The sequence below is a fragment of the Ambystoma mexicanum genome, chromosome 10, assembly GCF_040938575.1.
Source record: "Ambystoma mexicanum isolate Mex_15411 chromosome 10, UKY_AmexF1_1, whole genome shotgun sequence".
Lineage (NCBI taxonomy): Eukaryota > Metazoa > Chordata > Amphibia > Caudata > Ambystomatidae > Ambystoma > Ambystoma mexicanum.
In genome coordinates, this window is record NC_090932.1 from 706,137,217 (window position 1) to 706,161,532 (window position 24,316).

Genomic DNA, 24,316 nt, shown 5'->3' on the forward strand with positions numbered 1-24,316 from the left:
CTAAAACTCAAGCACTCCCCTCTATGCCTCTGTATCCCATTACTCAGGTTTAGTTCACTTCCTGGTTCTCGGGAACGTCATCATCCCCGGGGTCATCTTGGGTGGGCCCATACAAGGAGGCTATCATTTGTCTCCATTCCACCAGTGGTCCCACTTCTTCACCTTCCCTTCTGTTAGCCGCCTCATACCATACCACTGTCTCGGCGTCTGCCCTTTTTAAGAGGTCCTTTCACCATATCTCTAATCTAGATCTATGGGCGGCTTTCCAACTCATTTCAATTCTCCATTTGGCCAAGATGTATGCTAGGTCTTTGAGTTTACATACATGTCTCAAGTTGCGTGGCCTGGTAAATCCCCCCAGCATGCATGCCCAATCTAGTTTAATTCCCTTTTTGGATAGCTTGTGCTTAATTTCCCCCCAGAATCTCCTCAGCTCCAGGCATGCCCACAACATGTGGATCATCCCTGCTTCCGCCTCTCCACACTTGGGGCATTTTTGTGCTTCAGCTTTTCCGAATTTTGCTATCATTTGGGGGGTCATGTATGCTCTATGGGTAACATATAGTTGGATCTGTTGTAGCCTCGCATTTCTAGACACCTTCTTGTGGTATCTTTGGGCTCGCTCCCATTGCCCGTCCTGCATGGTCTCTCCTGCCTCTTCCTCCCAGTTCCGCCGCAGTTTGAGTGGCACTTTTCCCAGTCTTGACATAATTAGTTTGTATATTATGGATATTTCATGCCCTCCCTCCGACATGTCATACATCATTTCAATGGCTGTTATCTGGTTGTTCTGCTAGCGCTATTTCCGACCACGTTTCTTGCACCCTTTTAACTATTCTGCTATATGTAATATGCTGTCCCGCATGTACCCTGGTTCTGTCCATTATTGTTTGAAAGTCCAAGGCCTCCCCCTCTTGCCAAATATCCCCTAGGGTTGCCAGGCCTACTGGCTCCCAATATTTCCAGATTCCTTTTCTTAGTTGGTCATCTGCACCGCATAGCGCCACGAACGTGGAGCCTGCGGGCAGCACGGGTCGGGCCTCCCATGGCCCAGCACGCGTGTTGCCAGATCTCCCAGCCCAGCGTTAGCAATCACGGTCTGCCCAGCATCTCTGATTTGAGTAGCCATATTAGTTCTCGTAGGAAGTATGGGGCACTCTCATCCCTTAGCAGCCTAGATTCTGCTGTCTCGTCCTACGCCAGCCACCTGGCTACGTATTGTAATTGCGCCTTCAGGTGGTATACCTCAAAGTTCAGTAGATTCATCCCCCCTCTATCATATGCATTCTGTAGTTTCCACAGGGCCACTCTGTTTCTTGTGTTGTGCCATAAGAAACATCTGCACAGGCTATGTAATTTGGTGAAAAAGCACCTATGCACCATATGTGGGATGTTTGTGAAAAAATGCAGTAGCCTGGGTAAGACCACCATTTTCAGCAGGGCCGCCCTCCCCACCATGGCCAGGGGGAGCTTTGCCCAGAACTCCATGCTATTCTTAACGCCCTCCACTACTTTCTCTGTGTTATACTTATGCTCATCTGCCACCATATGGTAAATATTGATCCCCAGATATCTGAACGTTTTGGTCTGCCAAGCTATCTGTAGGGTGGGTAGGTTTTTCTGTAGTATGCCTTTGTATCTACCCAAGGGGAACATGCTTGTTTTTTTTTTTTTGGGGGGGTTGACCGCTATCCTGGATAGGGCCGCATAGCACTCCATCCCTTTTAGGATGTATTGCAGGTTCTCCTCCGGGTAACGCAAGTACAGGAGCATAACGTCTGCATACAGTGATATCAAGTGTGGTCCCCCTTTGTTTCGCACACCTATCTCACTGTATTGCTGTCTCAGATAAATTGCCAGCGGCTCTAGTGCGAGGATATACAGCATCGGGACCATGGGCAGCCCTGTCTCATGCCTCTGCTTAGTTGCCATCTATCCGATATTATCGCTCCATTTTTTACTCTGGCTGTGGGGATCTATACAACATTTTCACCCACCGCAAGTATCCAGGTCCCATCCCATATTCTTTTAAGGCCGCCATCAGCCATGGCCACCGAACCAAGTCAAAGGCCTTGACTGCATCTAACGAAACTACTACTATTTCGTTTGGGTCGCCCTCTGTCTGCTCCATGATGTGGTGGAGCCGCCTTTGGTTATCAGATATGCTTCTGCTTGGGACATACCCAGTTTGGTCGGGTGTATTAGTTTGTTTATCACCAGCTTAAGTCTATTCGCTAGTACTGATGTGAGGATTTTGCTGTCTTGGTTTAACATAGATAGTGGTCTATATGACCCACAATCTATGCTATGCTAGGCTTGTCTGGGTTAAGGAGCAGGATGATTACCGCCTCTCTCAAAGATTCCGGCAGTCTCCCCTTCTCGTATGCCTCATTCAGCATTGCCAGTAGCGGAGGAAGGATCTCTTGCCAGTATGTTTTATAAAACTCACTGGGGAGCCCATCCGTGCCTGGGGCTTTGCACGTGGGTAGTTGCGTCAGCACAGCTTCTAGTTCTTCCATTGTAACTGGGGCTTCTAGGTTCTCTTCCTTCTGCACTTAATTTGGGCAATCCCATGTCCTCCAGGATCTCCGTATTCTCCCCCATCTGCATAGAGGTGTTTATAAAATCTGAGGAAACTCTTGTTCACCATCTCCTGGGCATTCCAGACTTGTCCCGCCTCTGCCATTATCTCTCTAATTGCAGGTCTTGGTGCCTAATTTTTATATAGCCATGCGTGCAGCCTCCCTGGTTTGTCCCCTCCAGCATGTTGTTGTTCGATATATTTCTTGTAATTCAGGTTGCTTAACTTCATCTGGCTCGCACAGTCTGCCTGTTTCTGTGAGGTTCCCTCTTTATTCATTGTTGTTTCTAGCCCCTTCTCTATCACCTGCAGCTCTCGCTCTATACCCCCCTGAAGCCCTTTAGAATTGGATATGGCCGCCCCCCTTATTACCACCTTAAAGGCCTCCCATAGAGTTCCCTCCCATTCTACGCTTCCAGTATTGTTCTCGAAATAGCTAATTATCTCTTGCCGTAGGTCCTCACTGAATGTGGTATCCCTCAGTGCCTCAGCCCTAAGCCTCCACGTTGGGATTCTGGCTCTTGGGGGCTGGTGTCGCCACTCCAGGACCAGAGTGGAGTGGTCTGATAGTATTCTTGCTTCATATTCCGAGCCCACCACTTCCTCTGCTATTCCGGGGGTGGCGAACACATAGTCCAGCCTCGTGTACAGCTTATGTGGGGCCGCATAGTGTGAGTAGTGTCTTGCTGTCAGATGTTGCCGCCTCCAAATGTCCTCTAGCCCAAAGTCTCTCAGCAGGGCTCGTAACGCTCTCGCTGCAGGGGTGGGTTTATCTAGTTTCGTATCAGATCTGTCTAGTTTAGGGTCTAGCGTACAGTTGAAGTCCCCCCCCCCATATGATCGCCCCACCTGTGAAGGGACTGATCTTTCTATATAGCTTTTTGTAGTAAGTTGGGGGCATATGTGTTTATGATGCTCAGTTCCCTGTTCTCCAAGAGCCCCCGGAGCGCTACCATCCTTCCATCCGGTTCCACCATGGTCTGCAATATCTGGAAAGGCACCTGTGGTGCCACCCAATGATCACCCCCCCCGGCCTATGCTGAGTAAATTGCTCCTATGGTAGTACCTCTCCACTTTTTTCCTAATACCTCCCGTTTCTCCTTGGTGAGGTGAGTTTCCTGCAGCAGAGCTATGTCTACTTTTTGCCTTCTCATCACCTTATTTCTCTTCAGGTAGGTGTTAAGCCCCCTGACATTCCAGGTTATTATTCTGAGGTCACCCATTACCCTTCAGGTCCCTTTCCCCGTCCCTCCCTCCATGTCCTTTAACCTGAGAATACTTAACGTGGGTTATGCGCAGAGGTGCGCGAGTGCATGCTTGTTCCCTAACAACTATCACTATCACTACAAACTCCCTTCCCTCCCCCCTTACGTTCCAACCCCAACTGTTGCCCAGCTACATCCCTAGATCTCAGGCGATCCCGCATTTGGTCCCGCCCAACTAGGCTGGTACCGGGAACCCAGCAGGAGGTTACCACTCTACTGGTAACTCAACTAACCTATCTAAGGGGGTGTGAGGTCGAGTGCTCTGTATCTCCCTGTTGTATGCCACATTTTGCTTGCCTTCCTATTGTATGACACACCTATAATCAAGTCCCATTTTCACATCTTATACAGCACCATGCTCTCCGCAGTCTCCGCATCAATTCCCTGTCACGCTTCCCTTCTTGTCATCCTTCCCTTCTGGGCAATTTTGTGCGTCTAGCCAATCCGATGCCTCCTCTGGGGTATCAAAAAATAGTGCCCTATTCTTGTGGAACACCTTCAGCCTCGCCGGATACATCAGCATGTTTCTGTGGTCCGCCTCCCGTAGCCTCCTCTTTACTGCTCCAAAATGGAGTTGTCTCTGTTGCACCTGGAGTGTATGGTCAGGGTATGCTGAGATTGAGGTGGACGCGCTCCGCATCGTGCCTCCCATGCGAAAATATTCCAGGATCCTTTCACTGTCGCTGTAGTTTAATAGTTTGGCTATGATGGGTCTTGGTGTGTGAAAACAGAAAAAAGAATATCGAGGCTGGGTACCCCAAAAGGAAATACACCGAACACGGGTTACAAAGGAACATACAAAGTACTTTTATTCTATACTAAATCCAATTACAAAACGGAGCAAAATCAGATAGCTATCGGCCCTCAGTACAACACCACGAACTCCAGCGTGGTTCAGTGTGTTCAGTGAGAGACGCTGTACATTAGAATGCATTCGCTTTTTATACATTTTGTGGGCGCGTTGCCCAGCCCCACTTCGGGTTAATATTCCTTTTAATATATCACAGATCTAGGGTTCGTGCCAAGTCTCAAATAACCGCATATGGTTTGCCTTTAATACATGTATCAACAAGCGTATGCAATAGCTGTGTATTCTAAAGTTTTCCATGCAGGCCTTCTTAAAAATTAATAAAATGTAGTTAAACAGATGTTCTTTGTTCATTATTTGAATACATTGTCTTAACATATGCTCGTGGATTAGTTTTTCATTGCACGAGTAATCCTTCTACACATAGGTCAGTGAAGGACAAGGACTCAGTTCATGACCTCAACAAGTGGCCTGTAGGCAGATTACACATTAGCTATGTACACAGGTCAAGTCGGCCATGTTGTATTCTGCAATGACATTGTCCACCATTTTACCTCACAGGGTGACTTTTACACAACAAATCCTAAAATGGCGGTTTGACCTAAAATGGCGGCCTAGATGGATTTAAGGTCAGGACCTTGCAACACAGATTTTCGAGCAGCTTGGCGTAGGCCAATATTAAATATATTTATTACAATAGGAGGCACAATATACTTTCTATTTCGACAAACCTTCCTTTTGGCCTATGCCAAGTGCTAAAAACTACTTTGGATCTCCTTGCAAATAACTCCATACATCATTGTCCATGCACCCTGAATCACTATCAGAAATATCTATTGCCATTAGGTCTTTTGCTAAAATATCCTTCAATACGTATTCTTTGGCAGTCTTATCTGGGGCATATACTTTATGTCCTATTGAACCTATTGCTTGTGCGCAACATCCCCCTAGTATCGAACACATACCAGGCAGACACTGAATACAACAAAGAAACAACAGTATTCCCAAAATAATCAATAAGACCGAAAGCACCTTCCAACCCCAAGACCGCAAGAAGTCCCAGAACCAAGCGCTTAGATCCCAGTTTCCCTCGGGAACATCCACTTCAGAACTAAGGAGGTGCAGATTTTGTATTGCCTTGAAGATTGTTGGGGAGGAATCGGGTACGAAAACACAGCAAGCGGACCCCACTAACTTGCATACTCCACCACGCTGAGCTAGAATGACATCTAATGCCATTCGATTTTGAAGTTCTACTAATCTTATCGCCTTTTGTTATAACGTCGTATCATAGAGCATGTCCATTGTCCGGTTGATGGTTCTCTCCAGTACTCTCGCTAGTTTTCTGAAATCTTCTGAATTCGCTATGGCACAACTGATTTTGCTATATCTCCCAATACTTGTGCCGGGGTGTCACCATTCTCATCCCGCCGTGGACGAGCCTTCGAAACTTCTTTTGTACTAGCTATAAACACCCCAGGTAACAGGATCCCTAAATAACAGGTTCCCTGCCAATCCCTGGGCAACCATGGGAATGCTACATTAACGCAGACAAAGTAGATAGGTTCGCCTACATACAAAGGTCTGTTCTCTCCAGTCAAATTTGCAACGTTGGCACAACCTAAACATTTTCCCATTGACTGAGTTCCATTCCTCTGTATGCAAAAAGAAACTGATCGGGGCTATGGTTAACAGTGTAAGAAGGGGGCATGGCATCCTTATTGCCTATCGGAGCCATTTTAAAAGAAATCAAAGATTGGAAAGGACGAGACAGTTTGTCAGAAGGCCTAATAGAAGCAACATTCGGTTTACTCCTATTTGCAAAAAGCGAGCATCCCAGGGGAGTCAAAACACGTTTCTCAAAACTATTCAAATTGGTGCCAACAAAGTTCCCTGAGATGCTTTTATTCCATTGGCCAAAGAACAGTGCTCTAAGAGAAGAATAGCAGGCAGTTGTCAACGGTAAGGAATGAATATACCAACCTAGCCCTTTATCCCGTGTTGTGGTAAATGTGAGCAGACCCAGCAGTTGAATTTATTAAAAATGGCATGTGCAGCATTTATGATAAGTAGTAGAGTGTTATTATGGTACCTTTGTCTGTGCTGGGAATCCCGAGGGGATAGAGTGTGCAAATGTACAAAGGGAGTAGGAACAATGGGTGCACTTTCAGTAGGCAACAAAAGTTCTAAAGAATGTGTTTCCTCAAGGTACGATAATCCTAAGGCAGCGACTATAAAAAAAAAAACAAATATCATTACAAGAATACAGCAATACGTTTTCGGGGCCCAGGCATTTTGTCCATTGTCTCGGTTGGTCACCCCCTTATTTACGAGTCCAATACAAGCGGCGGCGGTAGCAGGCATTGTAGTCTTCAGATGGAAACCCCAATGTTCGTTGCTGGCGACCCGCCCCCCCCGGTCAGACAATTTCTTAGTCCTTCCACAACCCTAGCCAACAGAATCCCCTTTCTCAAATTTGGGCAAAAGCAAGCCCTTGATGACTCTTTCCCTTCTCCGAATGCACAGCCGAACCATGCCGTAAGTCTAGCTTCGTGGTCGCAAGTTGTTTCGTACTTTTCCTGGTACTGATTGATCCGGAAACAATGTTGTCACTTCCTGCTGGAAGCAACGTGTCGGAGGCAAGTGAAGAGGCTGAATTTGAAACAGCCGTTTCAGGGTGCAAAATTTGCGGAGAGTGTGGAGACAAAATGGCAGCTTCCCCAAGCCTCCTGGGCTCAGATATTCTCCGACACACTCTCAGTGCTGCTTACTACTTTGGGATCATTGGTTGCAGTATCAGCAAGGGGTTCTGTTTCTTCTGTAGCGTGTGGCACAGGGCGAGGATGTTTCTTGATGTGTGACGCGTGGATCCAGTTCTTTCGTCCAGCTACCCGCAACGCTGTCTAGGTGACCAACGGGACCTGGAATGGCCCACGCCAGCGAGGCGCGAGGCAGGAGGTGCGCTCAAATGATTTGACGAGTACCCAACTCCCAGGTCGTATGCCGTGGCCCGGGCCCTCGTATCGTACAGGTAAAGCTTCTCGTACCTGGTGGTAGATCAAATACAGGGTTTTAGTCAATTGGCTACAATAATCTGAAAGTAGTACATTTTCAAAATTCTTTAAATTTCGGCATTTTGGAAGATTCCAGATATTGGCAGGTCTCCCCATTACCACCTGAAATGGAGAGAGCCCAGTCTTAGTTTGAGGTTTTGTACGCATGGCTAGTGACACGATCGGTAAGGCGTCCGGCCATTTTAGTTTGGTGCCAGAACACGTCTTAGCGAGCTTGTTCTTGATGATACCGTTGTGTCTTTCTACTAGTCCGGCGCTCTGAGGATGTCTGGCCGAATGGAACCGTTTGTCAATTCGTAACACTGTACATATATGTAGGATTACAGCGGTGACAAAATGTGGACCATTGTCCGACCAGATAACTCTTGGCAAACCGAACCGGGGGAAGTACCCCTTTAACATAGTTTTGGCAGTGGTCATGGCTGTAGCATCTTTAACAGGGAAAGCCTCAACCCATTTACTAAAGGCACAAATTACCACAAGGACATACTTTAAATTGTTACATCGTTCCATTTCAATGAAATCAAAGTGAATAACTTCGAAGGGGACAGAAGGTGGGCCGACTTCCCCTTGGAGTTGATGTCCCCTTTCCCACATTGTGTTGTAGGCAAATCATGCAGTTCTGGACGTAGTGCTGGGCAATTTTTGAAATCTTGTCATTTGCCCAAACTTTTTCTAACATTTTCGTAACCTGCTGGGCACAAACATGTGTAGGGCTGTGTGCCATTACAACCATCATCATGACATAGGCGTCAGGTAACAACCATGTCCACCCAACACCCATCATCATCAAGTTTTCCCAAGCCTTCAGCCCAACACCCTCATCGATTACATAGGCATCTGCAGTCTCCCTTGAAACATACATTTCCGTGAAATCTGATCAGCGAAAGCGTTCCCTTTTCCAATATCGTCCACAATCTTTCGATGTGCTGCACATTTCATAACTGCTAACTGAGTAGGGAGCGCAAGCGCTGAGAGTAGTTGCACTATTAGGGAGCCATGTTGAAAATTGGTGCCATGCGAAGTTAGGAACCCTGTTTCTGACCAAAGTCTCACAAAGTTGTGAACCACCCCAAAAGGCATACTGACTATCAGTATATATATATATTTACTGCAAGCCCTTCGGAGAGTTCACAAGCTCGGGTCAATGCTATAATCTCTGCGGCCTGCGCAGAATTATGCATAATTGTCTTAGTTTCCACAACCATGCTCAATGTAGTGATTGCATAAGTGGCTGGGGATGTACCATCCGGAAGTTTAAAGCAGGAGCCGTCACAAAACAGTTCTCCTTGCGGATTATCCAAAGGAGTATCTTTCAAATCAATTCTGCCCTTTGTTTCTTGTTCGGTCGTATACAAACAATCATGTGACTCTTCATCGCCGCAAGTAGTATCTTGTGGAAAAGGTAGGAGTTCAGCCGGATTAAGGACACAACACCTCTTAATTTGAATGTGAGGAGCAAACAAGATCAATTCATATCTTGTCAACCGTGCAGAAGTGAGGTGTTGCGTATGAGTTCAGTTCAATAGAACATCTACAGAGTGAGGCACCAGCAGGGTTAGATCATGGCTTAAGACCATTCCCTCACTCTGTTTTACAGACGTGGCAGCAGCAGCGACAGCACGCAAACATCTTGGCAAAGCGCATGCTACAGGATCAAGGGCGGAAGAATAGTAATTGCACGGCCTATTCTTCCCTCCATGTTCCTGCGTTAATACAGCCAAAGCACATTCATTCACAAACAATACAAAGGCCTTTTCATAGTTTGGTGTGCCCAAAACTGGTGCAGAGCATAATGCAGTCTTAAGCAAGTCAAACGACTGCTGGTGTACCGCGTTCCATGGCAATGGTGAAGAAATGCCCTTCTTTTGTCAAAGCCACCATCGATTTAATCACTAGTGAGAAATTCGGGATCCACAACCTACAGTAAGAAGCCATACCTATCAAGGCCCTAACTTCCTTCTGTGTATTTGGGACAGACATGCCAGAAATGTGTTTTATTCTTTTAGGTGTCAATCTTCTTCCCTCCTTTGACAGGATATAGCCTAAATAGGCCACATCCTGACAACAATATTGAAATTTTTTAAGCGAAGCTTTGTGACCATGCTTAGCTAGATGAATAAGTAATAACACAGTGCCCTCCTTACAGGCACTCTCAGAGTCAGCAGCTAGAAGCAAATCGTCAACATACTGAAGCAAAGTACAGGTAGAAGGCAATTCAAGGGTATCAAGTTGTTCTTTCAAAGCCCTACTATAAATACTAGGACTCTCTGTGTACCCTTGAGGTGCACGAGTAAATGTAAACGAGCATCCCTCAAGGTGAACGCGAACAAATATCTACTATCCTTGTGTATAGGAATACTAAAGAACGCATTCTTAAGTCCACAACACTAAAGTAAGTAGCTGGAGCTGGAATCATGGTTAGGATCGCCGTTACAACAGGCACAATTGGAAATTGTGGTGCCGCAACTTTATTAATGGCACGTAAATCAATTATAAAATAGAATGGAATTACATTATCGCCTTTCTTGTACACGGGTTAAATCGGACTATTACACAAACTTCCTGAAATTTCTTCATTTCTTCAATCACACTGCGATGCACAAAATCGGAAACCGTACATTTCAAAGCTCGCTCGCCCTCAACCGAAATCTTATACTAGGGAATGCATGGCAACTCAATTCCATATTTCAAAACTATCTTAACAGGCTCGATCTGTAAAACACCAACGACATTGTCGTCGACAGCCCACAAGCTCTCTGGTACATCAATGAATTCTGGAGGCAAAGGTCTAGTCAAAAATTGCGAGGCAGAAAATTGCTGTGGTGAAATCGTCAAGCGCACTCCATCAGAAGAACAATAAATCACTGCATTTAATTCTTTTAACAAATTCAACCCCAGCAAGTTCTCCCGCAATCCAAAGTCAACAGAAATGGACACTGGTCTGTAAAGGGACCCAAAAAAATAGGTACCGGCATAGAAACCGGACAAACAACTGGTGTACCGGAAAACCCTACAGAAACATTGGTTTGCCCTGACAGTGGAATGTTTGGAACCCGTGAATGATCAATGGAACACTTCTGTGCTCCAGTGTCTATCAAAAACTAATGTTTCCTATTTCCCACCACCATTTCAACGTAGGGACCTTTCTGATTGAGGGGAATGGGTATAGGTTCCAAACCCTGCTTCGGGCAATCCTAACGAAACAGAATATCATCAAAAGGAAGATCTTCAGATAAATATGCAGCGCAAGGATGATCAAATATATTCCTAGTGTCCGCAGTCGGAGTCTGATTGTCCTGCGAAAAAGGTTGGTGAGGGTCCTGTGTAAACTGACCTCTACCCGGGCCCCCTACTCCCGGGTGACCTCTGGATCGCCTACCTATATTACCAAATGTATTATTCAACCTTTGTTGAAGGACGGGGCATTGTGCTCACCAATGACCCTCTCGACGACAATAAGCACACTGATTAATATTCACAGGACCCAAGGGCACATTCCCCTGCAGGACATACTGACCTCTAACCTGAGAATGACCCCCTCTGGGGCCCCTAACAATTTGCTGCAATAGCACTTTAGTTTTTAAATCACCTTTCCGTTTTTCAATCCTATCTTTCATTATTGACACGGTTCTCATAGTACTGAGCCATGTGCAGTACTTCTGATTGTGATTTTGCCTGCCAACTGCTCTCAGAAGACATAATCTGTGACTGGATGTCAGGCAGTAATCCACGTACAAATTTGTCCACAAATAAACCTTTCCCAGACTCTGTGCCTAAGTCTTTTCCACTGAAATCTGAGAATACGTGTTCGAACTGATTAAAGAACTCGGTAGCTCCTTCAGACTTTCCTTGGACACAGGCCATAAGCTTGTCCCAAATAATTCTCTTTTCGGGAATTATGGTTTTTCATTTAGCAATGATTCTATCAGGCAGAGTTAATATCACCTGTTGTGGTCTTTCGCCAGCTGGCCTTTCCCCATCGAGTCTAGTTATATTCGCCCATGTAACTCCCAACCCGGATACATCGTCAATAGTTCTAACTTGTTTCCATAAATCTACGGGCAGGAGTACAGGAAACAACAAATCAATGTCACCTAAGGTGAACACTGAGGATTGCAAAATAGATTCCATCTCTTTATAGAACCCTGTCAGATTTTTCCTTATGTCAGGAATAGACTGTCTAATGGTGTTCACTTCCTGCCGTGAAAACGGGACATGAACAAACTGTGATACATAATGTTCGGGAATGTTCACAGCGAGTATACTCTGTGCAGCATCGGCCGCAACCTCAACCTTTGGGACAAATGTCAGGGGAACCTCTCTCATAGGCAACTGAGATGTAGGCAACTCCGAACTACTAAGCAACAGAGCCAAGTCGAGCGTTAAAGCAGTCGAAGAAGTGTCAAGTGAAAAAGCTCTCTTATAAATGCTCAATAACTCTGTGGAACAACTAATCTTCCTCTTTACACACTCATCTTGCAGGTACACTACCATTACCTGTATCACTATCCTCTGCATTTCCAACGTATATTGACTATCTGTGTCATATACCTCAACTGGAGTTATCGACATGTCTGAAATCCATCTAATCGCGTCTTTCTTACAAATTCGCATTTCCTCCGATATCGGTTTACGACACAGAAGGAACCGTTTCTGTACATACATATTCTCCTCTTCATCATCCTCATTCTGTATCTTTTCTAACTCCTTTCTATAACCAAATAACCTCTCAACATGCTCATTTACCTTCTCCACAGTGTCTCTGGAAAGGGCTAGAGTATTTAGATCCCTCAACCCTTGCGGAACATCCGTATTATTTGATCTTCCCCACATTATACATAAATTAATCTCTAAACCTTCAATAAAAACATTTTTCTCAGGAAAATTATCCGTATTACAAAGTGTGGCAAAAAACACTAGCTTGATCATCCTTCTCCATTCAATGCTTAGCCCATGCAATTAACTCACGTTTCTCCGGCGGTAACGTATTGCGAGTGACAACTTTTGTTCCCGTACCTCGATCGATTACAAGTAGCTCAGGGCCACTTGGAAGAGAGGGTGCAGGAAAATTCGATGGAGGTACTATAACTGGTGCGGTAAAAAGTGGCAGAGGAGCAGGTGGAGGGACAAAAACCGGAGGAGTAGGAACAACAGGTTGAGTAGGAAGAGCAGGAATAACAGCAGGAAGAGGTACAACAGTGGGAAGAGGAACATACGGAGGTGGCGCAGAGGCACCAGGCCTTCGTTCATTTAATATTTTGTCAATAAACTCATCAGAAATATGAAGATTTTTAGAAAGATAGATTTTCTGAATTCCAAGTGAGAAAGCCCTATCCATATTTTTAGTCGCCTCAGACTGTTTGTTTTGGTCATATAACAGTGCTTTTTCAGCGTTCATTTTATGACGACGTGCATGTTTCTCTCTACCTTTAAGTTGTTGCAACTCTTCTTTTTTCCAATTCTGCAAAACATCAAATGCTGCAGGTCTAGCCTTTTTCATTAACAAGACTGACTATTCAATGCGAGGGATCTCAAAACTACCATTGATTGGCCACTGAAGTTCGGAGGCATGTCTGGTTTGTCTGTGTCAAATATCATTAAATACTATACTTCCAATGCCGTACTTACAGTACATAGTACATGCCGGCGACCACTCCTGTGGTGCGGGACAGCTAAATTCCAACAATTGTCTTTCACTGCGGAATAATGCCCTAAAGCAGGTAGACAATTTCCCAGGCATATCTCAAATTCTTGGTGTTACCTAGTCAATAATTGTGTCTGCAGATACAATGCGCCAAAATTCAAATTGTCAGGGTTAAATTAAGAATTGGGTCACGACTCACCTGACAAAACCTAAGGAGGACCGATCGGTACTTCTAAGAATCTTACCTAACTAATCTTAACTCGTGTATGGTGATTTCGGCAAATCGGCCCGCCTCGATAAGTGGACCCTTGTCAAGATGCCGTCTCAGACCACAAGCAAATTGTCCAGGGATCGGGTCGTGCAGCGCTGCTGAGGTGTCGCGTCTCATCCAGGGGCCCCTTTATGTCACACCGTCCGATAGCGTGTGTCAATCTTTAACAATCCGGCATCAATCTTGAGGGTCCCTATTCGGGCGCCAACTGTGAAAACAGAAAAAATATATTAAAAGGAATATTAACCCGAAGTGGGGCTGGGCATCGTGCCCACAAAATGTATGAAAAGCGAATGCATTCTAATGTACAGCGCCTCTCACTGAACACACTGAACCACGCTAGAGTTTGTTGTGTTGTACTGAGGGCCGATAGCTATCTGATTTTGCTCTGTTTTGTAATTGGATTCAGTATAGAATAAAAATACTTTGTATGTTCCTTTGTAACCCGTGTTCGGTGTATTTCCATTTGGGGTACCCAGCCTCGATATTCTTTTTTCTGTTTTCACACACCAAGACCCATCATAGCCAAACTATTAAACTACAGCGACAGTGAAAGGATCCTGGAATATTTTCGCATGGGAGGCACGATGCGGAGCGCGTCCACCTCAATCTCAGCATACCCTGACCATACACTCCAGGTGCAACGGAGACAACTCCATTTTGGAGCAGTAAAGAGGAGGCTACGGGAGGCGGACCACAGATACATGCTGATGTATCCGGCGAGGCTGAAGGTGTTCCACAAGAATAGGGCACTATTTTTTGATACCCCAGAGGAGGCATCGGATTGGCTAGACGCACAAAATTGCCCAGAAGGGAAGGATGACAAGAAGGGAAGCGTGAAAGGGAATTGATGCGGAGACTGCGGAGAGCATGGTGCTGTATAAGATGTGAAAATGGGACTTGTTTATAGCTGTGTCATACAATAGGAAGGCAAGCAAAATGTGGCATACAACAGGGAGATACAGAGCACTCGACCTCACACCCCCTTAGATAGGTTAGTTGAGTTACCAGTAGAGCGGTAACCTCCTGCTGGGTTCCCGGTACCAGCCTAGTTGGGCGGGACCAAATGCGGGATCGCCTGAGATCTAGGGATGTAGCTGGGCAACAGTTGGGGTTGGAACGGAAGGGGGGAGGGAAGGGAGTTGGGGAGTTTGTAGTGATAGTGATAGTTGTTAGGGAAAGAGCATGCACCCGTGCAGCTCTGCGCATAACCCACGTTAAGTATTCTCAGGTTAAAGGACATGGAGGGAGGGACGGGGAAGCCCAAGTTCCAGCAGAATTTTTTGAGGACAGTTGGGCTGACATAAGTTCACTGTCAGCTTGAAACTGAAAAGCACGATGGGACTGTCTCCAGTTTCTATAACTTGTCTTGATGGATTTTAAAGTGGTCCAGCGCGGTTCTGCCGGGAGAGTTCGTGCCAATTTTCTCTCTTTCTGGAATAGTGCTTTTCTTTTCTGTATGGTCTCATTTAAACAATGAGAAGTAGGACAAGAATTAGATAACTTGGGATTGGTAGCAAATTGATTTGGTATAATCAGAATCACAGTTAGATAATATATGTGGACCCGTAGATTGCTCTTTTAGCTTTTCATTAAACTGTAAGAGCTTGTATTCGGACCAGTATAACCAATTCTGTGCAGTTTACTGTACCACACCTGACATAGTAGCCGGAGGCTGGGTGGATTCGATATGGGAAATGAGCCATTTCAGACTCAGCATATCATGGTCACTTTCAAGAGTAGGTATAACCTGAAAGCCAGTTAGCGAAATAAGTACATTACGGCAGACATAAATATAATCAATAACCACTGTGGAATTCCCCCTCCTCTAAGTCGGGTGGGGTGGACAATCCTCAGGTAAGGTGCCATTAACAATTACTAAGGGGGTAATTCATGGATTATTTGAGCCAAAAAAAACGGGATTTGTGCGCCATTCTGCCCGCATATCCCTGTTTAACAAATGGGGATTTGCGGGCAGAATGGCACACAAATCCTGTTTTTTTCGGCACAAATAATCCATGAATTAACTCCTAAATCTTTAGACTCAACAAAACTCATCCAGCGCATCAGCGTAACTGATGAGATTTTTTTACAACTGTCAAATCAGTGCAAATTCAAGTATCCGGCTAGGATGACATAGCTATGTGGAGCAGATTGGAGCAATTTATCCCAAATTGAATCCAGTACTGCCAGGAATAGGTCAGTTGTTTGGGCCACCGGGTTCCAATAAACATTCATTATAAAATAGTTAATCTGTGAAATAATAATTTGGACATATTGTAGGTATGGGTTTGGGTGATATTAAAGAGATATAAGCACAGGTTTTCAGAAGTACCATAAATCCCGACAACGGACGTCCCTTAGCGGAAGATATGGCAGAATTCAGAAGTATATGGTGGCCATCCCAAGAGGGACAATGGGTTAGCCAAGTCTCCTGTAGAAGAATAACATCATAATCGGACAATTTGCTTATAGAGGTAGAGAACAAATGACTGAACCCTCTTGTGTTCCAACTTGATAAAGAAATAGATCGAGCGTGAGATAAATAGAGGTGAGTTGGTTTAGCACCAGCATTTGTATTGTGTTGGATTATATCTAGCTCTGTCCGTCAGCTGTTGTTTTACATTGTTAGTGGAAGGGTCTGCCGCTGCTCCGTGGGTATCAGTCAGAAGCTCAAATCCCAACTCAAAAAGCTTGTCCTGGGCAGCCCATAAGATGCTCAGCACTACTCTCGATAGCAACCAGACTATAGCAATAGAAAGATCATGGGCATATGGAAATTCAACTTGTTCAATATCTGTAGAGACAGTAGCCTTCAATGCAATGGTATCTCTAAAAATAGAGAGAATATTAGCTTGGTTCAAATCATATTTTGTGTAAGGTGAATTTCTACATTTGATGATCAAGGAGTGAAGAAAGTGTTTAGTACCGGGTATTTTAGAGGGAAAATAGGAAGGGAGTTGTCTGGGTCCATCGCTAAGGGGAAGCTTAGCAAAAGAGTCAGACAAAGTATTAGACGGCCTAGGCAACAGCGGATGTATTTGATTTTTAGTGATAAGTGTTTGTCAAAGCTTGTTTTACTGGGGCCATATCAGGGCGGGAGGTTGTATTATGTTTAGACATATACTGTTTGATTGCTATAGATATAAGTAGATCAAGAGGGGGATCGCAGTTCCACAATCAGTGTGATTCTGAGCCTTAGGTTGTAAGTGATTATCCAAAGACACTGTAGGCATATTCACGCAAGGTGCAGAATTTAGAGGAACCATCATAGCAGAAGTTCGAGGTAAAATCGGTTTAATGGGGATGATATCACTGACAGGTTTAAATGAATTAGCACCAGCAGTGCTACTGGTACCAGTAGTCAGTAAAGGAGATTTGACAGATTGAATGGATAAGTGTAGATCAATCTCTTTATGGAGTTCAGCACGTCTCAATCCAAGCGCTGCCTCGTGGGTGGCAACAGCAGGTAAATGAGGCAAAATGGTTGAAATAGAAGGTGCTGTGGAGACAGCATGCAGCTTTTCGGCTAGAGCTACAATTTCATCCAATGAGGCATAAGAAGTCGGGGCACCATCAATGGTACGTCTTTTATTTGTTTTTCTAAGGCAAATCTAGCATATCTATTTTGAACAGCTCCAGCAGCAAGTGACATTCTTTTCGATGGCAGATGTATTGCTTTTATAAAAGATTTAGCAACTGAAGAGGAAGTTTTCTGATTGACTCGATTTTTTTCACCATTTCCTTTTGGGAGGGTTTTTACAATGGTATCTTTTAGCGAACCAGAGAAAATGTTGAACGTTGTTTAGGTTCAGGGGGGCGGACAGCCGGACAGGAAACCGCCGAAGGGGGTGCTACAACAGGCTCCTGCTCACCTAGACATACCTCTCGAATTACTTGCGGGATATAAGGGGGAATATTTAAACAAATAGAAACAGGTGCAGCATTTAAAACTAGAGATTGCTGAGGGAGAATCAGATCAGGCTTCTTGAATTTGGTCTGCAAATGTAAAGTTAATTCTTTTTGCCATTTGGTTAGTTTTGCACGTTGCGTATCTTGTTTAAGTAACTGCTCATTCAAAGTTTCAAATAATTTGAATAGGGACGAGATGGCAAGGTTCATCGCATGGAGGATAGTCTCAACTAAAGTTGTAGTTGGCAGAATTAATCGATTGGGGGAAAGAATTAGAGGTTGGGGGGATAGTGAATAGGAGTCTGACTGAGAGGAGGACGTCGAGGTGTAGTGGCACTATAAGAAGAAGCAGACATAGAGCCTCATTACACGGAAGGCGGTGAGCCATGGTGCTATTAGCGCCATGACTCATGCCGGTAAAATACCGGCACCGCCTTGGCGGAAAGGGGATTTACCGCCCCATTCCAAGGTTGGTGGGGCGGTAAATCCCCCTTCCGCCATTGCCCTTCCGCATTCCCATTTCTGCCCCATAGGGCTCTATGGGAATGGGGAAGGCGCTAATTACGGCACCGCAATTTTGCGGTGCCGTAATTAGCTCCGAGGTCCCTTAGCGGGTTGGTTTTTAACGCCTGCAAAAAGCAGGCGTTAAAGCACCAACCCGCTAAGGGACCTCGTAGTAAGGCGGTACTGGTTAACGGTCATCGTTACCATTAACGGTGGCCGTTAACCATTACCGCCTTCCGTGTAATGAGGCCCATAGAATTATCTTCAGAATAAGCATGTGAAACTTCTGGTAGATTATAATTAGTTTCATGTTCTTCATTGTTTTCCAAAACAAAAGAATTAGAATGAAGTATAATTACAGGTTGATCAGTAGGAGGGCAAATTATAACAGGGACCGACAATTGATTGAGACTCAAAGGGCGAATCGGTAGGGGGTATTAGACACACTAGCTGAAACGCCATTTCGTTTTATAGGAGACAGTTTCTCAGCATTACACAGATCTACCATCTTATTGAAGGGATCAAGCGGCCGTACAAAATGTGAAGATCCTAAATTTACTATTGAAGGTAGATATTCGCGCCTGCAAAATTAGCAAATATTTGCTGTATGCCTCGAGATGGTACAATTGCTTTAGAGCTACCTTGTCTGGCAGATCAACAACCAACAGCGGGACGGGGATGAGGTGGACTGCCCATTTGTTTTCTCTTTAGATTAATTGACATCAAAGTGGGAGAGGCAGGCATATCAGATTCCAAAGTATAAATGCCTCGCCTCATAGATCAAGTGCATATGATGTTTCAATCTGATGATAAATTAATTTTACAATTAATATAATCACACGTGATCAGACAAATATTAAAATCGTGGGTTTAAAATAAATTAATTGAAGCTCGTATAAAATAGCAGCATCTGCTTTCATAAAAGAGTCTAAGTCATTTGGGTGGCTCGCTGAGCTGCTTTGTAGAGTGTCTCGGGTTGCAGTCGCATTAAGCGAAGACTAAACAAAGTCAATAAGTAGCAACTCAGCACCACAACAACCAACAGTCACTGAGTAAGTGATGAACACAAAAAGTAAATAATTAAAATATATAATCTCCCTGTTTCAGAGGTAGGTGCAGAAAGGAAGTGAATCAGCGGCAGGAGTAGGTACGCCTGATGGCTTAGGGAGCTGCCTGATTCTGACTCTTCCTTCCTACCCTGCCATTCAATACAGCAACCAGATCAACGGAAGCAGAAGCCTGCACGCCCGACAGCCAGACAGCTATCACCCACCCTTTACACCAGCCAGGATTAACGCCACAAGGGTGACCGGGCTGTGATTAAATAACCCTGTTTCCGGAGTGGGCGTGGCCACCTGATCGTTGGCTCCAGGTCAGAGGAAAGGTCAGATTTGTCCTCCGATGCCGGCACTGGTATAGAGCAGCAATTTCGCAGCTTCAGTCACAAACTTTTCTAAATAGGAAAAAACAAAGAAACTATTATTATGTTAGTTTCAGTTAATGCAGTTCACTCAATTTACTTGGAATGTGCACCACTGTTTCCTGTGTCTCTAGCTAACCAAGACAAAACTTCACCCATAGCAGGATGAATGCTAGGATTTATTCTGTCTTAGGTAAAGGGCCATCATTGCGGTCCATGAAAGTCTCTTCCCAGTAATTAAGCCAGATTAGATGGTTTCATAAAACAAAAATATTGTCACAGAAAGTAGGTCTAGCTTGGAAAATCTAGAGGCTAATGTTTCTTGGTAAATCCCCACAGACAGATGTGGGCTTACCCTCTACATTCACAAAGGCAGGTCGAATTGCTTTGCCAATGTTCATTATTGTAGATTTGCTCTTGAAGAGATTTCACATTGCTTCCACTTCTTAATGTCTATTTCATCTGACCAGCAGCTATCGTGCATCGTCTACACATCAGCTAGGTCTCATTACCATACCAGGGAATCCTGTTGCTCTCTTTCTGTTTGTCGCGCCTTGAAACACTTGTGTATAGGCGCGTTACAAATGCCTTATCATATCATGTTATATTTTCAATTGGTATGGATTACAAAGGGTTGAGAGTGAATGGACAGGGTTGTGAGAGTAAAATCTGACATCCTAATTTAGAAATGTTTTAGGAGCTATGCTATGTACACACCCATGTGTTCTTCTTCAGAATAGCTTGTATATATCTATTTATGTAAATTCCATTTATTTATTTTTGTATTTGGGTAAGTGCACGTAGCCCAAAGGCATTGAGGCGCTGGTTACATACAGGAAAAAAAAAACAGCAATGGTACAAGAAGAGGGTAGCGGGAGGCAACGTGAAGCTAAGAGATGGTTTTCAGGGAAACAAGGCGCCTTGAGTTGCCTTTGGAAAGCCCTGTAGGATGGTTTAGATCTCATTGAGAGGGGGAGGTCATTCCAGCGTTTTGCTGCAACCACCGGGAAGCTAGAGCCCCCAGCTCTTTTTTTTGTCTGATGCACGGAATGGTGAGTAGGTGGAGATAAGAGGCCCAAGTGGGTCATGACGAATGATAGCCTTACAGGTGTCTGGTGGTCAAGGAGTCAATGTAGCTTCACCAGCAATAGCAGCTCAAGACCTTGGCTGGACGTGTTCTTCTAGCCTTCCACGAGGTGTTGGAAACTGCAATTTTTAGAAGCCATTTGGAAAACCCATGACCACAGATACACGTCCTAAACCCACACAGCATTGTCGTTCATTCTAGAACGCTGGTTGTGTTTATCTTTGGTTGGTGGCCCATTCGATCACTTTTACATTTTCAATAATCCCAATCAAAACGTATTGGCAGTATCAGTGCAAGATATGGGGCATGCACTGCACCAATGCCATTGCTTCTAGAACTGACAGCTGGGGAATCCGTCTCAAATATTATGAATGTCTTTCATGCTGAAACACGTGAAATTAAACATAAATAAATAAATGGAAACCACATCTGGAAAGTCAATTATCCCAAAAGGAAAGAGCATGGAAATCACAATAGCCATATATATCCACAAAGACTGAGCCCGTGATTAGAAGGCACTAAATGTGTTTCCTGTCTGCGGATTAAGATCCTTGTTACTCTGTGCAACTTTCACACAGCTGTTGCCCACGATCCTTGGTTTTAAGGTTGCCACTCTTTAACAACTTTGCCTGGGCCGCTTGCCCGTTAATTAAAATTGCACACATGTCCCACGAACATTATTAGCGCCACCCCATAACCGAGATGCCTTCCCGCGTGTTTCGGTTGTAACTATCCACAGTCCTATTAAGTGCCCTACTTATCAATCAGCAGGCGCCTGGCTCCAAATGCGCACATCGTGTTTTCAGCAACTGTATACAATTACACTTTGACAAATAAAGGAATCCCTGTGTTTATTTGGTCGAAACACAAACTGCAACTGTGTAGGGCAGGTGAATCCTCCACGCCAAATGCTGCGCAGAAACCAGAGCCCTGGAATAAGTCCACCGGGATATTGTAAAACGTCGCCGCCTTAACGTGGACTGCTATAAAGTTGGGAGCCAAAACGCGTCTGCGAATGACGCACATCAGCTGCACGTTGCATGGCCACAATTAGTCGAGGGGATTTAAATGGCATTTATGAACCATGCCAGTTAAGACTGAGACACTTTTATTGGTTAGTTTAATCTTCGAAAATAAATTCAGATACTCACACGCTGACTTGGAAAATGTTGCCAATACGATGAAATACGCGTCTTAAAAGAGAGACGTTATGTATGTCAATGTGATTGCAGCAGTTTACACACCCAGGTCTCAAATATAATATTTAAATGCAATAGAAAGTAGAAAGTCGCGCTGACATAGAACCATTTGGAATGGCGTCATCAGCATATGTGTATTTCCTGCCACCCCTCGCCATCCGACCTGCAGTATTACTTACACATGTTCCGAATGATCGCAACTAGACATATTGTATTCTTAAATTAGACACAATTTAAAAAAAAAAATACACAAATACTAAATTCGAATGAATTGTGATCTATTGTTTGCAAGCTCTTGGGACCAGCCTTATAAACACACGCTGACCCCTGAAGTAGGCTCGCAAACACAGTTAATGCACTGATGCTAGGGAAAAGCAGTTACATCTTTCTGGTAATGGCGTCTAACATTAACAGGCATCATTTCCACGTGTTCAATGATTGTTGGTTCCTGTATGCCTCATTCAGTCCCACATTTAATGCATATGCAATCCCGTTGTATATACACCCTGAAACATACAGACCTTGTGCTGTGTTGCAATGATTTACCTTATTCAATTTCATTTATTTGCCATGTCATTTGCCACATTATTCTCATTCATCTGCCCTTTTTCTTTCGCAATTTGTTCAGGGCTTGATAACTCATTAGTCACTGATATCAAGTAATTTAATTGAGAATATGTCCCTGTGTGCCCCACTTTTGCACTTTAGATCTCTGTTTTGGTGAAACAGGTGTTAATGCATAACACTGTTCCATTTGTTGCAATCACTATTCCGGCAGTCCATAGGCACATAGTCCTCCTCTATTCACATAATGGAGGCAATACTCGGAGAGCTAGACAAAAATAGAAGCACAGCCCTAATGCCACTTGACTTACCTGCCACATCGGCACAGTGTACCATAGCATCCTTCTCCATGGGCACACCAGGGTTGCATGGCCTATCCCTTCCATGACTGTGCTTATTTGAAGTTGGAACAGCGCAGGTCAAGATAGCATACTTCCACTCTAACACATCCACTCCTACGTGTAGGTTCCTCCAAGGTGTTGCTTATTCTCTTTGGCGTTTTAATGTCCATATAAAGGCAGTAGCTTACATCATGAAATTGAAAGCAACCACCTTCTAACTCTATGCTGATGGCACCAACATGATTTTTAACCTCAGCCTCAACATGGTATAGAATCTACATGTAAGCAAATGCATGACCACAGTCCAAGTTTGGAGGAAGGATATCAACAACTGCAATAATGAAGTCAAAACAATGAATCTTTTCACAGTATGCCTTAGCACCCTCATGTTTACTTTTCATGACTCATTAGCCCTCCATCCCTAGATGCCCCTTGTCTAAAGTAAACGATCTAGATAATGCCCTGGACTCTGGGTTATCCCTCACACCCCCGGTTAACAAGGTATCCTGAAAGGCCCACTTCATGCTTTTCCTGCATATGCACATCCTACTTATGATTGAGAAGTGAAGCAAAATCAGTCTAGTCAGGGAGTAATACTGTTCTATCTAGACTACAGTACCAGCCTCTATTTTGGACTCCCAAATATGAATCACGCCAACCTTTTCAAAGTAGATCAATCGGGAGGGCCAAGGGCCTCAAAACATGACAACATATTAGATCTGGACTGATCCCACTCCATTAACTCACAGTGGCACACATTATAGAATTCAAACACTTGCATCGTTCAATGAGCCATCTGTTGTCAAACCCACCCCACCTCGTCAATATTTCCCCAGATAACACTCAATAACATGAGATCTGTTGGAGGAATGAAACTCTCATCATGGCAACCACACAGTGCTGACATCATAGAAGACGTCTATCCTTCGAAGATCATAAGCTCTAGAACTTCCTAAAAAATCTGGAAGACCACATGAAGTTCAGGAATCTTCTAAATCTGAATTATTAAAACGTGCATTCAACCTCCCTCATATAACTCATATTTCATGGAGGTCTTTTTGTCACACTTCCAACAACTGGGACCGCATTTATGTATATCCCCATTGTGCTTAGCTATAGCTGCAGGGCCTTTACAATCACTTAACCTCTCTGTGTGACAGGAGATAGAACAGACCCGTGCAGGCACACTTACCATGTAACATATGGCACTTTTAAGCAACCTGGAATGTGTATACGTTTGTGTATGATTAGTGTAGCCCCTACCTCCCACAACCACCACCACCCTCCTCCTCAGCCTCTCTGCACTTATGTAATCTGGAATGTGTACAGGAATAGTACATGATTATTGTTTACTCCTAACTCCGCCTCCATCCTTTCTCCATTCCCTGTCAATACTTGGCACAATGAAGCAGTTATTTCCAGAACAGGTACAATGCAAATCACAATATGTGAATACTTACGCAAATACAATTTATGCTACTGTATTCTGACATTTGCGATGAACCCTATTTTGAAGGCAAGCAATCACTATGCAAACTATATAGTCTTAGCACACAGAGGGCTCATAGCTAAAGATTGTGCATTCTTCAGATATTGTGATGACAGGGGCGAAGAGGAAACTCTGAAGCACTTATCTATATATT